The sequence below is a fragment of the Pseudopipra pipra genome, chromosome 2, assembly GCF_036250125.1.
Source record: "Pseudopipra pipra isolate bDixPip1 chromosome 2, bDixPip1.hap1, whole genome shotgun sequence".
Taxonomy (NCBI): Eukaryota; Metazoa; Chordata; class Aves; order Passeriformes; family Pipridae; genus Pseudopipra; species Pseudopipra pipra.
In genome coordinates, this window is record NC_087550.1 from 62,050,635 (window position 1) to 62,062,903 (window position 12,269).

At 41.9% G+C, this 12,269-nt stretch overlaps 1 protein-coding gene across 1 annotated transcript in view; it reads left to right on the forward strand.

The window, feature by feature from the left end:
* RB1 (RB transcriptional corepressor 1) overlaps positions 1-12,269 on the forward strand; it is a 544,421-nt gene that overhangs the window by 359,800 nt on the left and 172,352 nt on the right. The window lies entirely within an intron of this gene.

Here is a 12,269-nt window from a genome sequence, read left to right on the forward strand (position 1 = left end):
AGCCTGCTGTATTGCAGACCTGCTTTCTAGCAAACTTTGCCCATTTCTTCAAAGTTTTCACTGGTAAATTCAGAAACTGTTCTGCTGGCCAGCTGCCAAGCTGCTCTTTTTGTTCACAGCTACAAAACGGGATCTTCCTAAATAGGAGCTGTCACTGACAGCCAGGAAATTACTTTCGTCTAGAAAACAGCACATTTGGCTCTTTGAAGAACCAATTTTTGCCCTGGTTTTCCAGGCCAATGGATTGCAATTTCAGAATTCTCATGCACATCTCCCTTGGTGGGTTTTGATTCCCACCCTTTATCCTTCCAGCATCAGAGCAAAGATGCCTGATCTTCAGTCAGATGGCGGGTCCCTGTCTCCCAGGTCTTCCCAAGAGAAGGACCAAGACTGGAGTTTCACCATGAAGGAGAAAAACCACCACAATTCTCTCCCTGTTCTCTTCTGTCATGGTATAATTCCCTCTGAGACAGAGATAGCCTGCCAAGAAATCACTTACACCCAGCTGGTTGCTGCTTCCATGAGCAACAACATGCCTGCTCTCAGCCAGAAACTAGTAATAAACCACTCACATGAATTCCTTGTATCAGGTGTGACTGACATCTCGTGTATACTAATTGGACATACAAGGCTGAGAGCTTAGATATGTTTCACTTTGCTATTTCCATCTCACCTTCTCAGGTAGAGAAGAACCTTTCAGCTCTTGCTGGATTAATTATTTGTTCATGATGTCATCAAGATACCTAGGAGATCTACGCAGGAGTATGAGCACTTCCCACATGGAGGAGGCATGACCTTAAACCACCAGAAGCTGATGGTTTCACCGTCAGTAGTGCAGTTGAAAGAGGGAGTTGGGGAAGATTTAAATCCAAAGGGGATTCCATGAAGACCTCAAAGAAGGATTTAAATACTAGCATATTTAATTGGTCTTGGCAACACAGAGTATGAAGAAGACATCATCTTAGAATAAAACAGCAAAATTTAGTTTTCTGTTGTTTTACAAACTTATTTTTGTAAATCCATATGACAAATTTCTCTAGTTTAGGTCCATTAACTGGCTATTTTTTATTTGCTTTAACTAGAACCTGGCTTCACTTTTAGGGAATTTCATTCCATCTCCATCAGCAGAGAGAGAGAGTAACACTTTGAGGGTGTTCATGCAAAGCTCCTGAGGTCTCTCCCAGACATCCAAAGGCATCACATTACATCTCCACCCAGCTAGATGATCTTTAGGGTTTACCCCTGCTCCTGGTATTTGGTGTTCCCTACTTCCAGTAAGTACCAAACATTCCTTCAGTAATTGGATGGAGTTCACAGTAAACCCAAGAAAGAGCAAAGGGGCCTGTCTGTCAAAGATGCCTAGCTACCCAAGGAAGCTGCCAGACGCTGGTGGTTGCCGAAATCAAAGAGAAGCATTACGTCTAATGCTGACAGTCTCTCACATCATCAATAGAGACAGGCTCTTCTTAAGCGCAGACTTAGAACAGGGGCCTGACTTAGGAAATCTCAAGCATCTTTGGAAAAACCTGAAATGAGGCTGCTCCTGCCCTTGATCAAGCTCAAATTTACCCCCTGATTATCAACAGAACCAGGCACTGGCCTCTTGCCACTGAAATTAGCTTTTTGTCTCTTGATCCTCCCAGTATGGCAACTTGCAGGTACAGGCAGCAATACGCACTACAGCTCTGTGCAAAAAGCCCTCACATCTTGAAAGCAGACTTTCAAAATCTGTAATGAATATGTTTTAACTCAATAACGTTTAGGCTCACTCCAGTACTAATTCCAGCATAAGCAGAGTTCCTTCCAGAAAAGATCTACCGATAGCACAACTTTGCTTTATGTATTTCAAACTATTCTATTTGCAGAGTTATAATAGCACTGGTTTTCCTTAAAACAACTGACTGTTACTTCTTTTAAAATTTTTTTTTTTCATTTAGTTCCTTTTTCATGAGGCTGGTGGATATTCCTTCTCCTCACCACTTCCACAGGAAGGTGAATAGCTCCCTCAAGTGCCCCATTCAGTCCCTCACATGACAGAAGAGTAGAGCTGACGTTTTCCTTGGGAATCCTTCTGTCTGTTCTACAATGCAAACTGCTTCTTATAAGCCATCAGAGAGAATATGAATCAGAAACATAGCTCAGGATAGCAACTACCATCCAAGCTTCAGCCTTTCCCTCCCTCCTGTTTACATGCAATAAAAGCAGGGAAAATACTCATACAAAAATATGGAATTTTCCAGAAGGAGAATCGATCTCTAGGTAGGCAAAAAAAAAACCCAACCAAGAATATGTTTTAAATAACTGTTTCATTGCAAGCTAATACTGGGGGGGGGGGGGGGGGAAACCAACACATTAGTCTCATTGGAAAAGTATTCTTCATTTCAACTCAATTTACCAGGATGCCAATAACTATCACAAAGATTCTTTTCACCAAACAACCTCAGAGGCTTCTCAGTGATATGTCCTGGCAGGTTTTTAATATCTCCAAGGCTGAACCTCTCTGGGCAACCTGTGCCAGCGTTTGACCACTTTCACAGTAAAAAAGTCTTCTGTTCAAACAGAATTTGCTATGTTTCAGATTGTGCCCATTGTCTCTTGCCTTTTATCTAAACACTAATTAGAAGAGCCTGGCTCTATCTTCTTCACTCCTCCCATCAGGCACTCATCCACATGGATAAGAACCCTCAAGCTTTCTCTTCCCCAGGATGATGCCCCAGCTCTCTCAACCTCTCCTTAAAAGAGAGATGCTCCAGTCCCTTCATCATCTTTGTGGCCCCGCACTGGTCTTGTTCCACTATGTCCATGTCTTTCCTGTACTGGAAAGCCCAGCACTAGATTCAGCACTCCAGACATGCCTCACCAGTGCTGAAGAGAGGGGAAGGATCAGCTCCCTCAACCTGCTGGTGACCCTCTATTGTAGCCCAGGAGGCTGTTGGTCTTTGTTGCAAGGGCACATTGCTAGTACATGGCCAGTTTCTTGTCCAACAGGAGGCCCAGAGCCTTTTCTGCATAGCTTTCTGGTCAGTCTTCCACCAGTGTGCACTGGAGAATGGGGCTGTTTCTCCACAGGTACAGGACATCACATTTTGCATCGCTGAACTTCCAGAGGTTCCTATCAGCCCATTTCTCCAGCCCTTAGAGATCCTTCTGGATGGCAGCACAACCACCTCAGTTATCAAATGCTCCTCCCAGCTTTGTGTCATCAGCAAACTTTGGAGAGTAAGAAGTATAAAAGCAGGCAATCTCGTGTCAGTCCAATTCAGAGCCAGAGGGAGGTCCTATGCTTATTTCATTGACTGGTGTGTATGCGGCCACAGGGGTTTTAGGTGTGCTGTAGGGGAGTTTTCCTGGAGCAGGCATAGTTGCATGCTGTTCAAATACCCCAAATAAGGGGATAAGATACGTCTCTGCTTTTTCAATTTATTCCTAGCTGCCATGTGAACTCAGGGCATTTGTGTCATTTTCACTATCACTCCCAAAGATAGTCCATTTGCTCAGTATGTGCATGGGAACGTCTCTGTGGATCAGACAAATGTATAAGATCAAGAAAAGGCAGTTGCTGACAAAAATCTGACTTTGGAAAGTGGTCAGAAGCTCAATCTTGAATTCAGTCAAGATTTCAGATATTTGAACAAGACAAAAAGATGCAAAGTAGGCAAGTATCAAAATTTACTGCTTCTGGCCTTAGTCAGCTTGAACATTTATATCTGCTAACATTAAAAATTCATTGGAGTAGCTTTGTGTTTTGAGTTACTCAGCATCATGTCATCTCAACTCTTGTCTTGGGGTCAGAGAATCTCTCTTCACAGCTGTCATAGTTTCACCCCAGCTGTCAACTAAGCACCATGCAGCTGCTCGCTCAATTCCCCCATGTCAGAATCAGAGAGGAGAGAATCAGAAGACCAAAAGTGAGAAAACTCATGGGTTGAGATGAAGACAGTTTAATAGGTAAAGCAAGAGATGTGCATGCAAGAAAAATAACCCAAGGAATCCATTAACCACTTCCCATCAGCAGGCAGGTGTTCAGCCATGTCCAGGAAAGCAGGGAGCCATCACACATAATGATGACTTGGGAAGACAAATACCATCACTTCAAACATGCCCCCTTTCCTTCTTCTTCCCCCAGCTTTATATGCTGAGCATAATCCTGGGATATCCCATTGGCCAGCTGGGATCAGCTATCACGGCTTGTGTCCCCTCCTAGCTCCTTGTGCACTCCCAGGCCCCTCGCTGGGGAGGTGGAGTGAGAGCAGAAAAGGCTCTGACTCCATGTCAGCACTGCTCAGCAGTAATGAAAACATCAGTGTGTTATCAACACTGTTTCAGTCAAAAATCCGAACCGTAGCTCCACATGAGGTACTGTTAAGAAAATTAGCTTTATCCCAGCCAAAACCAGCATAGCAGCCTACTCGATTCCTTCAGGATGAACTTTTAACTCCATAACACTGCTCATGTATTTCACCCTGGTCTGCAGGAAGTGTGGGATCCTAGCACACAGGGCTTGCAGGATGGCTGCCCTCCCAGCAGGCTGGTGCTGCAGACAGAAGTGGTTCGATAGCACAGACCTTCCACAAGATACAGGCTGGCACTGCCAAAACTGTTCTCTGCAGCCTGGTTTCTACTGCCAAATACTCTGTTAGGTTTCTAGGCTTCATCCAGCTGAAAAGGAAGACAGCTTTACTTATTCCAAAGACCTATTGCCATACACTTGGTGTTAGTTCATGCTTGGATCAGGAGGTATGGCCTGAAGCCACCAGAAAGCTCCAGGACTTGGACAACTTCCTACTAACCAGCCACCATGAAGTCCTGCATACCCCTGCCCTCTTGAAATGGGTAAAAATCTTTAGAATGGCCACATACTGACTTGTCCAAACTAAAAGAGGACATGAAGAGCTGGTGCAAGTGGAGGAAAATGAACTCTGAAACTAGATAAGAGCCTCAAATAAAGGTGTGGCTGTGTATTAGTCTAATGGATGAGATTATAAGGTACTTCTGAATGTTAAACACAACATCACACTGCTCCAGCAAGTTTGGGCTGATTTAACTCTCAGTGTCCATGCCAATTAGCGAGAATCATTAAATGAAGAAAACTACAAAACTGGTATGAGAAGCTGTGCTAACACTGACAATACAGGAGTCATGTAATTACAGGCAGGGACTAGTAACACTAGGATACATCCAACCAACTTGCACTTTTCCAAGCAATGTGAATGGGTAGACATGTAGGAAGCCATGCTAGCCTGTGTGAAGTATGCAAGTCAATGAGACGGCAAATGGATACCACAGAGCAGTGCAATACAGATGGTATAAAAGGGGGAGCAAACCTCCCAGTTTTTGGCCTGGTAGCTGATAGAAAATGATATCATGTTCCCCCTTCCAACGCTCTTGATTGCATGCAGCACATCCATGCTCTGCACGCCAGGCACACTGCTTGAACAGGGGAAACCTGAGCCCAGCAGCAGTGCTGTCTGGAAGGGTACATGGCCAGAGAGAGCTGAGGGCAGGGGCAGGTCCTAGGGCAGAGCCAGCTGCCCTCAGGCACAGTCACGGCTTTCCCACAGTGAAGGACAGCAGAATAAAGTGAGCAGGAAATAACTTTAGTAAAACATTTGGACAATGCAACCCAAATACAGTGCTGTTAATCCCAAGCGTCATCCAGCTGTAGTTCCAAGCCTGCTCTCCTCAATTTTTAATGCATTATTTTCTTTTTACCATCACAAAGATATGAAAGAAATTAGTATCTGATGGTGAGGGCAAGCATATGAAAAAGAAGAGAGAATACACTCCTGACACCATACCATCTAAATTTGCAAAACTCAGGCACAAATTGAGATGGGCAGGTCATGTTCAAGTGTGAGTCAATTGATATGAAAATAAGCAATTCAGATCTCAATGGCCCTGTCTATGCCAAGTCTGAGGTCAGGGGAGTTAAGTGGTCATTTTCCCTTGAAATACTCAGCCTGTGACTTCAAAACAAATAGGTAGCACTTGTGTCTAGCATCTTAGCCACTTTACAAAAATCTAGGTGGGAAACAGGCATCTTTCTCTTGACCTGAGGATCACATCAGCAACGACTGTGATAACCTAACAATTAAAAAACAAAAAAAACCCCAAACACAAGACCAAATCAAACCAACCCAAAAAAACCCCACCGCCAAACCACACCAAACTAGGAACACATTTCAAGTAGGATCTCTCCACAACTACATAAGCATTCACACAGCTGCTTGCCCAGTCCCCCTCCCCAGCCGGATGGGAGAAAGAGCAGGAAAACCAAAAGCAAGAAGACTTTATGAGTCAACATAGAGACAGCTTAATAAGTGATGCAAAGGCACTCACTCACAAGCAGACCAATGCCCAGACAGTCAAGGAGCGACAGTCAGCTTGGAAGGCAAAATCTCTAGTGTTGTTTTTGCTTAAGCATATGGCATATGACATAAGATATCCCTTTGGTCAGTTGAGGTCAGCTGTCCTGGCTGTATCCCCACCCCACCTTTTGTTAATTCCCCTACTCACTGGGCAATGCAGAGTAAGAAACAGAGAGTCTCCACACTGTGCAATCGCTGCCCAGCAACTGACAAAACATCCTTATGTTATCAATCACAAATCCAAGGCACAGCATTATATGGGCTGCTCTGAAGTTAGCTCTATCCTAGCCCAGTACATCTTGATAACAGCGATTTTAGTTTAAAAAATTCATTTGCGTAAAGCAACAATGCATTAGGTACCACCTAAGGATATGTATGCAACGATTCCCTAACCACTGAAAGATGCATTAGTTAAGAAAGTGGGGTTATGGCATTACTTGTAATAGACTTGATGTATGAAAGCACTGCTTGACAGACAGCTCTGAAGAAAAACAATCAATCAGCAAAGCAACACAGAGGATGCATAGAGGCAAACTGCCAAAAAAACAGTGGAAAAGTCAAAGGACAAGCAAAGGAGAGTAGTCTGCTTTAAACACCCAGAACATGCAGCTAAGCTTCCCTAGATGCAAGAAACTAACACCAGAAAATAATAATATGGGAGGGGGGTGGGAGTAGAGAAGTTTTTCTTGTTTTCGTTTTTTGAAGTAGAGTAGTATCAAGCTGTCAGGGAGCGTGTCTGACATAAGAGTTGTGTTGTACTGGCATTAGTTACCTGCCAAGAACACCAAGAACAGGAGCTGCTTTAAGTCCGTTTTCTTTGAAATGGATTTGCTCCAGGTGATTTTTTTTTTTCAAGGACTCTGCCTGATTAGAGGTCATGGCTGCAATTGCTCTTGGAGGAAAGGAGATGGCAGGTGTCAGAGGTAATCATCTGATCGCTGCAGTTTGTAGCAGCCCCATGACCGGTGGGTCATGGGGCTGCTACAAACTGCAATAAACCTGTCATGGCACTGATAGGCTGAGGTCATGCCAGGGAGACCAGGAGGGCAAAGGGTACGTTAGTCTTGAGACAGCAGTGAGGGCACTATTCAGTATCCCACAGCTTCAAGTTTCACTAGATTTTGCTGCTGCTTCTTTTTTTTGTTGTTGCTGCTTCTATTGCAAGGACAACATTGCAGCTCACTTACCTTTGGGATCATGGTAAATTAAAGGGAATATAAGGAAAACATTAGAAGCATACTTGCTATTTCCCTGAAGAAGTTATGATTAGTTCAGAGAGCAGCTATTGAATACTGAAAATTGCTCCCGGAGTTTGCCAGCCAGGAAGCAGCTGTGGGCCTTCCATCATCAGCCAACTTTGCAAGGCCCAGGAATGCTCTCCACTTGCCAAGCCATGGGTGGGTAGACCCAGCCAAGCCACCAGATCATCTCACATAACATACCTGGTATAGCTCCTTTTAGTGAAAAGATCTGATCCAGTCTAGTGCAGGAAAGGTCAAAAGTGCGGAAAAAGAAGAGGAAAGAGTTTTCTTACTGGTAGATCATAAGACTGAGTCCCCCCACGTCCTGGTGTTGTCCTTCATGTATGATGTTATTTTCCAGTGAACGCATTCTCCCTACAGCCTGAAATTCCCAAATGCTCCCAAAGCTACTGACAGCTCTGCCTACCCACACCTTCTGCGAGCAGCATTTAATTACATAACAAAGTTAGTAGTAGCAGAGAGATGCACTACAACGATACATCACTTCTCTCTCATAGGTAATGCCCAAAACAACAGGCAACACTGTCTCCTTCCCCTAGTCAATAAATCTTTTCTGTTGAAATGGACCACGAATAATAAGAACACTTACTAATAATATAAACTGTACATTGTACTGCAGCAAACTCATAAACTGTTCTCAAATTGATATATATTAATCTCACTCTCAATATGTTTAAACATACACATGCACAGACACGTGCATGTACATATACAAGACATACATATAACTATAAAATTACTGGCAAGCTCTCACTGTCAGAATCTGGGTGAAGTACAAAAACAATAGAAAAAATAAAAATAGTTTCAGTTATTTGCTATACCCATTCAGGTCCCTTCTCATTTCCCTCAACACGTTGCAGATATCAGCCATCATTGCAAAGGAAAGGACAGACTGGCGAAGATTTCAAGCAGCAGCAGAATCTACAGCAGGAGACAGAAACTGTAGGAAACAGAAATACAGATAAGGCCCCTCACAGTGTTTTTGAACTCTGGTGCAGATGGAGACCAAACAAGATTATTTTAGTCCAGAGCATAATACAAGTTCAAAAGAAAGTGAGAAGGGGAAATCAAACCCAAACAAAACCCACAAATTAAACAAAAAAACCCTCAACTTTGCAGATTTCCCTTAAGGAAACTGAGCATGTCAGAGCATCTAATACACAGGACTTCAGGCTCTCCTCCTGCACTTTGAATTTCTGCTTCCCTAGAGCAAGGGGATAATTACTGCCTGTGAAACCAAAGACACAATTCCAGAAATAACCTGCCCTGCAGACACAGACGACCACAACTCTCTTTTAGGAATAAACTATCCCCATGGCTGTTTGTCTATTGCTCACACACCATTCCCTCTCTCTCTTACACATCTGTAGAGTTTCTTGTATTTTAACACATGAAATTTGGAGCCAGGTAAAACCAAATAAACATAAATACTTTGTCAAAAATCAATTCTCAGCAAGTTCTGTCTTTCAGATTTTATTTTTGTGAGTAAAATTGTTTACCAACCCCATATCAGCCACCACAACTAAGTAACTTTACTTCTTTGTTCCCTGTTCCTCACGGGATAAAACACCCGACTGCCTCAGCATTTCCTGCTTATGGAAGTAAGTTGGCCCAGTTAAATGGAACAGGGTAAAAAAAAAAAAAAAATCACAAATCAAGCAGTAGGACTATGAGTATAGGCCCTTCATTAGGTTTCTTGCACCTTGAAGAAAAATTTCATTACATTTTAAGGAATGCTTATTTATAATATACCATCTTAGAAAACTAATTATCCCAATTGTCTTTAAGAAATGTAATTTGGCTTGCAGAGTACTTCAGCTACTCACCTTAAATGAAGACAACCGCACCTGATGTTCTAAAGCACACCTGCAGACTAGGAAGTGCAGGGTGCAGCCACTGACAGTTTTGAGTAGTTTTGCCTCAGCTGTGTCTACCTCTGACTAAAAATACTCCAAACCCCAAATCACTGCTGACTGGGAGAGTGTATTTGTGAGGCATCATTGTTATTTACCCAGATCTAGTACCTTTGCCAGGCATCCCCTACTAGGTGAACATTTACATTTACAGTCCCTGTCATGTAGAACAGCAGTAACTGAATTTCAGTGATATTTACAGTTCATATTAAATGTTTTGCAGTCAGTAGGTACCAAGGCTGTCGATGTCTATCCAGACTGGCTGAAACAGGATATTAGATCTAGTAATAAACTCTTCTCCTATTTCTTCCTCAGGTACTTGGTACTTCACCTGACTTCCAGGCAACTTCTTGGGAAGAACAGAAAGTTGATGCCTCCTACTTTCCCACTCTCCGTTCACTAGGGAGATTGAGCTGCACTTTTTTCTCCTCCCTATCTGCCCTCATGAGAAGAAAACCCTATAACACATCTTTCTGGAGACACCATCCAGTAATGAAGTTTTCTTATACTGAAGCCTCCTGTGACTGGGATATAGCAGATATTAAAGACACACCTGCAGTGATTAAGAGGTTCATCAGGCAGACTGACATAATCATTTAGAAGCAAGCCTTGGTACACTGAGGCACAGGTTCCCCGCTACAAAATAGCAGCAATTCACTTCCTTCTGCCTACAGCCCCCCCACAGTTCACAGGTGACCTGTTGCCTCATGCACATCCTACATCAACTTTCTCTTTTGTTGGTAACAGCTCGATATTTAAATTTAAATGTTTGTTTTACAACAGTACACTCTTAGCTTGCAATTAAGCCTCCATTAAATCTGAGACTACTTTCATCTGCATAAGGTAAGAAGTTTAGCAGTTTCCCTTTCACGAAACTGGAGTTTTTCTCCTTGCTGCAGGGAGTTCTTCAAGGTGTTACTATACAGGCCTTCCTCACATTAAATGCATTAGACCCATAAGTAATTTGAAACACAGCTTTATTCCTGACTCCTTTAGAGTTTCATTTTTTACTTCTTTCAAACTGTTCAACATAGGAATGCTAGCATCAAAAGTGTTCTAACCAAATTTGATTACATCCCCCAACAGTATCTATATTAATACTACGTAGAATCCTTTTGTCTGGTTTTCCATGAAGGTCAGCTATTTCACCAAAGTATCTCAGCAGAAAGTGGTTTAATATATTAAACAGAAACTGGTGGAGCAGATAATACATAAAGCATGATACTTAATATTTTTGAATATTTATGGAATAATTTTCACCCTTAACTTTCACCAGAGCTGTCCTCAAGCACGCTGGCCACAAGGTGTCCTGAGTCTAACATTTGAGGTTGATGAGGAAAACGAGACCAGCAAATTTCTGAATTTCAAGACTGGTAGCAGTTATTTACACTACTCTAAAAAAGAGGCATTTGCTTTTATGGTATGCTAAAAACAGTTCCAAAACCCTGCTTTAATAACAAATGCATCAAAAGGCAGTAAGTCATCTAATACAAATTCCTGTCATTAAAAATCCTGCTCCTTTGAAGCTCTCATCTGTAAGAGGTTGTTTATGCATTTTTAATGTTTTGTTTACTTTGTTAGAAATTTTGCTTTTGGCTGTATAGACTAATTTCAGCAAGACTCCATTCTTACACATATTTTGATTATTAATATTACAATACAGTATGGGTAACGAGGTTGTCTACAAGGCTTTAAATAGATTTAGACAGTTCTTACATGAGCTTTGGGCCTTTAAATTATCAACTACACACCAAATGGATTTATATTCCTTGGTTGCAACATCCTTTGATTTAGGCAAAACAGTTTGAAGAATTATTAAAACATACACATAATTAAAAGGTTCCATAGCACTCTTGTACCTTGTTAATTAAAGCAATCTCCATGTGCCTACTTACTTTAAGATACTTAACATAAATCACTCAATCGCTAATTCTGTTTCTTCATCAAGTGAAATAACAAGAAATAACATTTCCAGACCCCTGTCTTTGGAAAGGGGCATGACTCACATCTATATATACCACCTATATATCCCATCCTGGTCACAAGTCCTTCATATTACTGTTCACACTCCTCCCATGTCTCCCATCCTCTCTGTGATATCATATTCAACACCTTACACCCAGCCAATTCCTAAGGGAAATTTTCCATTCTTTTCCTATTAGGAAAGACTTGGATTACAAAGCCAAAAGCATTGCTGAAGTAACACTACTGTTTTCCACTCTACAGATTCTTTTAGCCATGAGAGCGATTTGTTACTTTCTGAACGCTCTGGTCAGCAAATTGTATGCAGCTGCCTTCCTATGCCACACCTATTCTTCATCTGTTGTTCACGGAATACTGTGGGCTTCAGAATTCCCCTAATGGCAAAACGCTGTTTTCTGTCATGTCTGTTATGTGTAAAGACTTTAGTAAGAATGTCAGTATTTTACATTCCTCTCAAAGATGGACTTGGCTCCCTCTCCCCAACTCAACTACATTTAACAGTTCAAAAAAGGTGTAAGCAATTCTAGATCGACAGCCAGATCTATTTTTGCCCACACTCCACACCAGGTTTGTTCAAAAAGACCATTTTCATTTGTCATTATTTTCACAACATCAAGTCACTTTTGGCTTGTATGTTTAGGTATGATTTTTTTTTTTAAAAATTACCTTCTTATGAAGGTTCCTTACCTGGAATATTATCAGTTCACACAGATTTAAAAGTTAAAAAAAAATAAAGCTAGAAG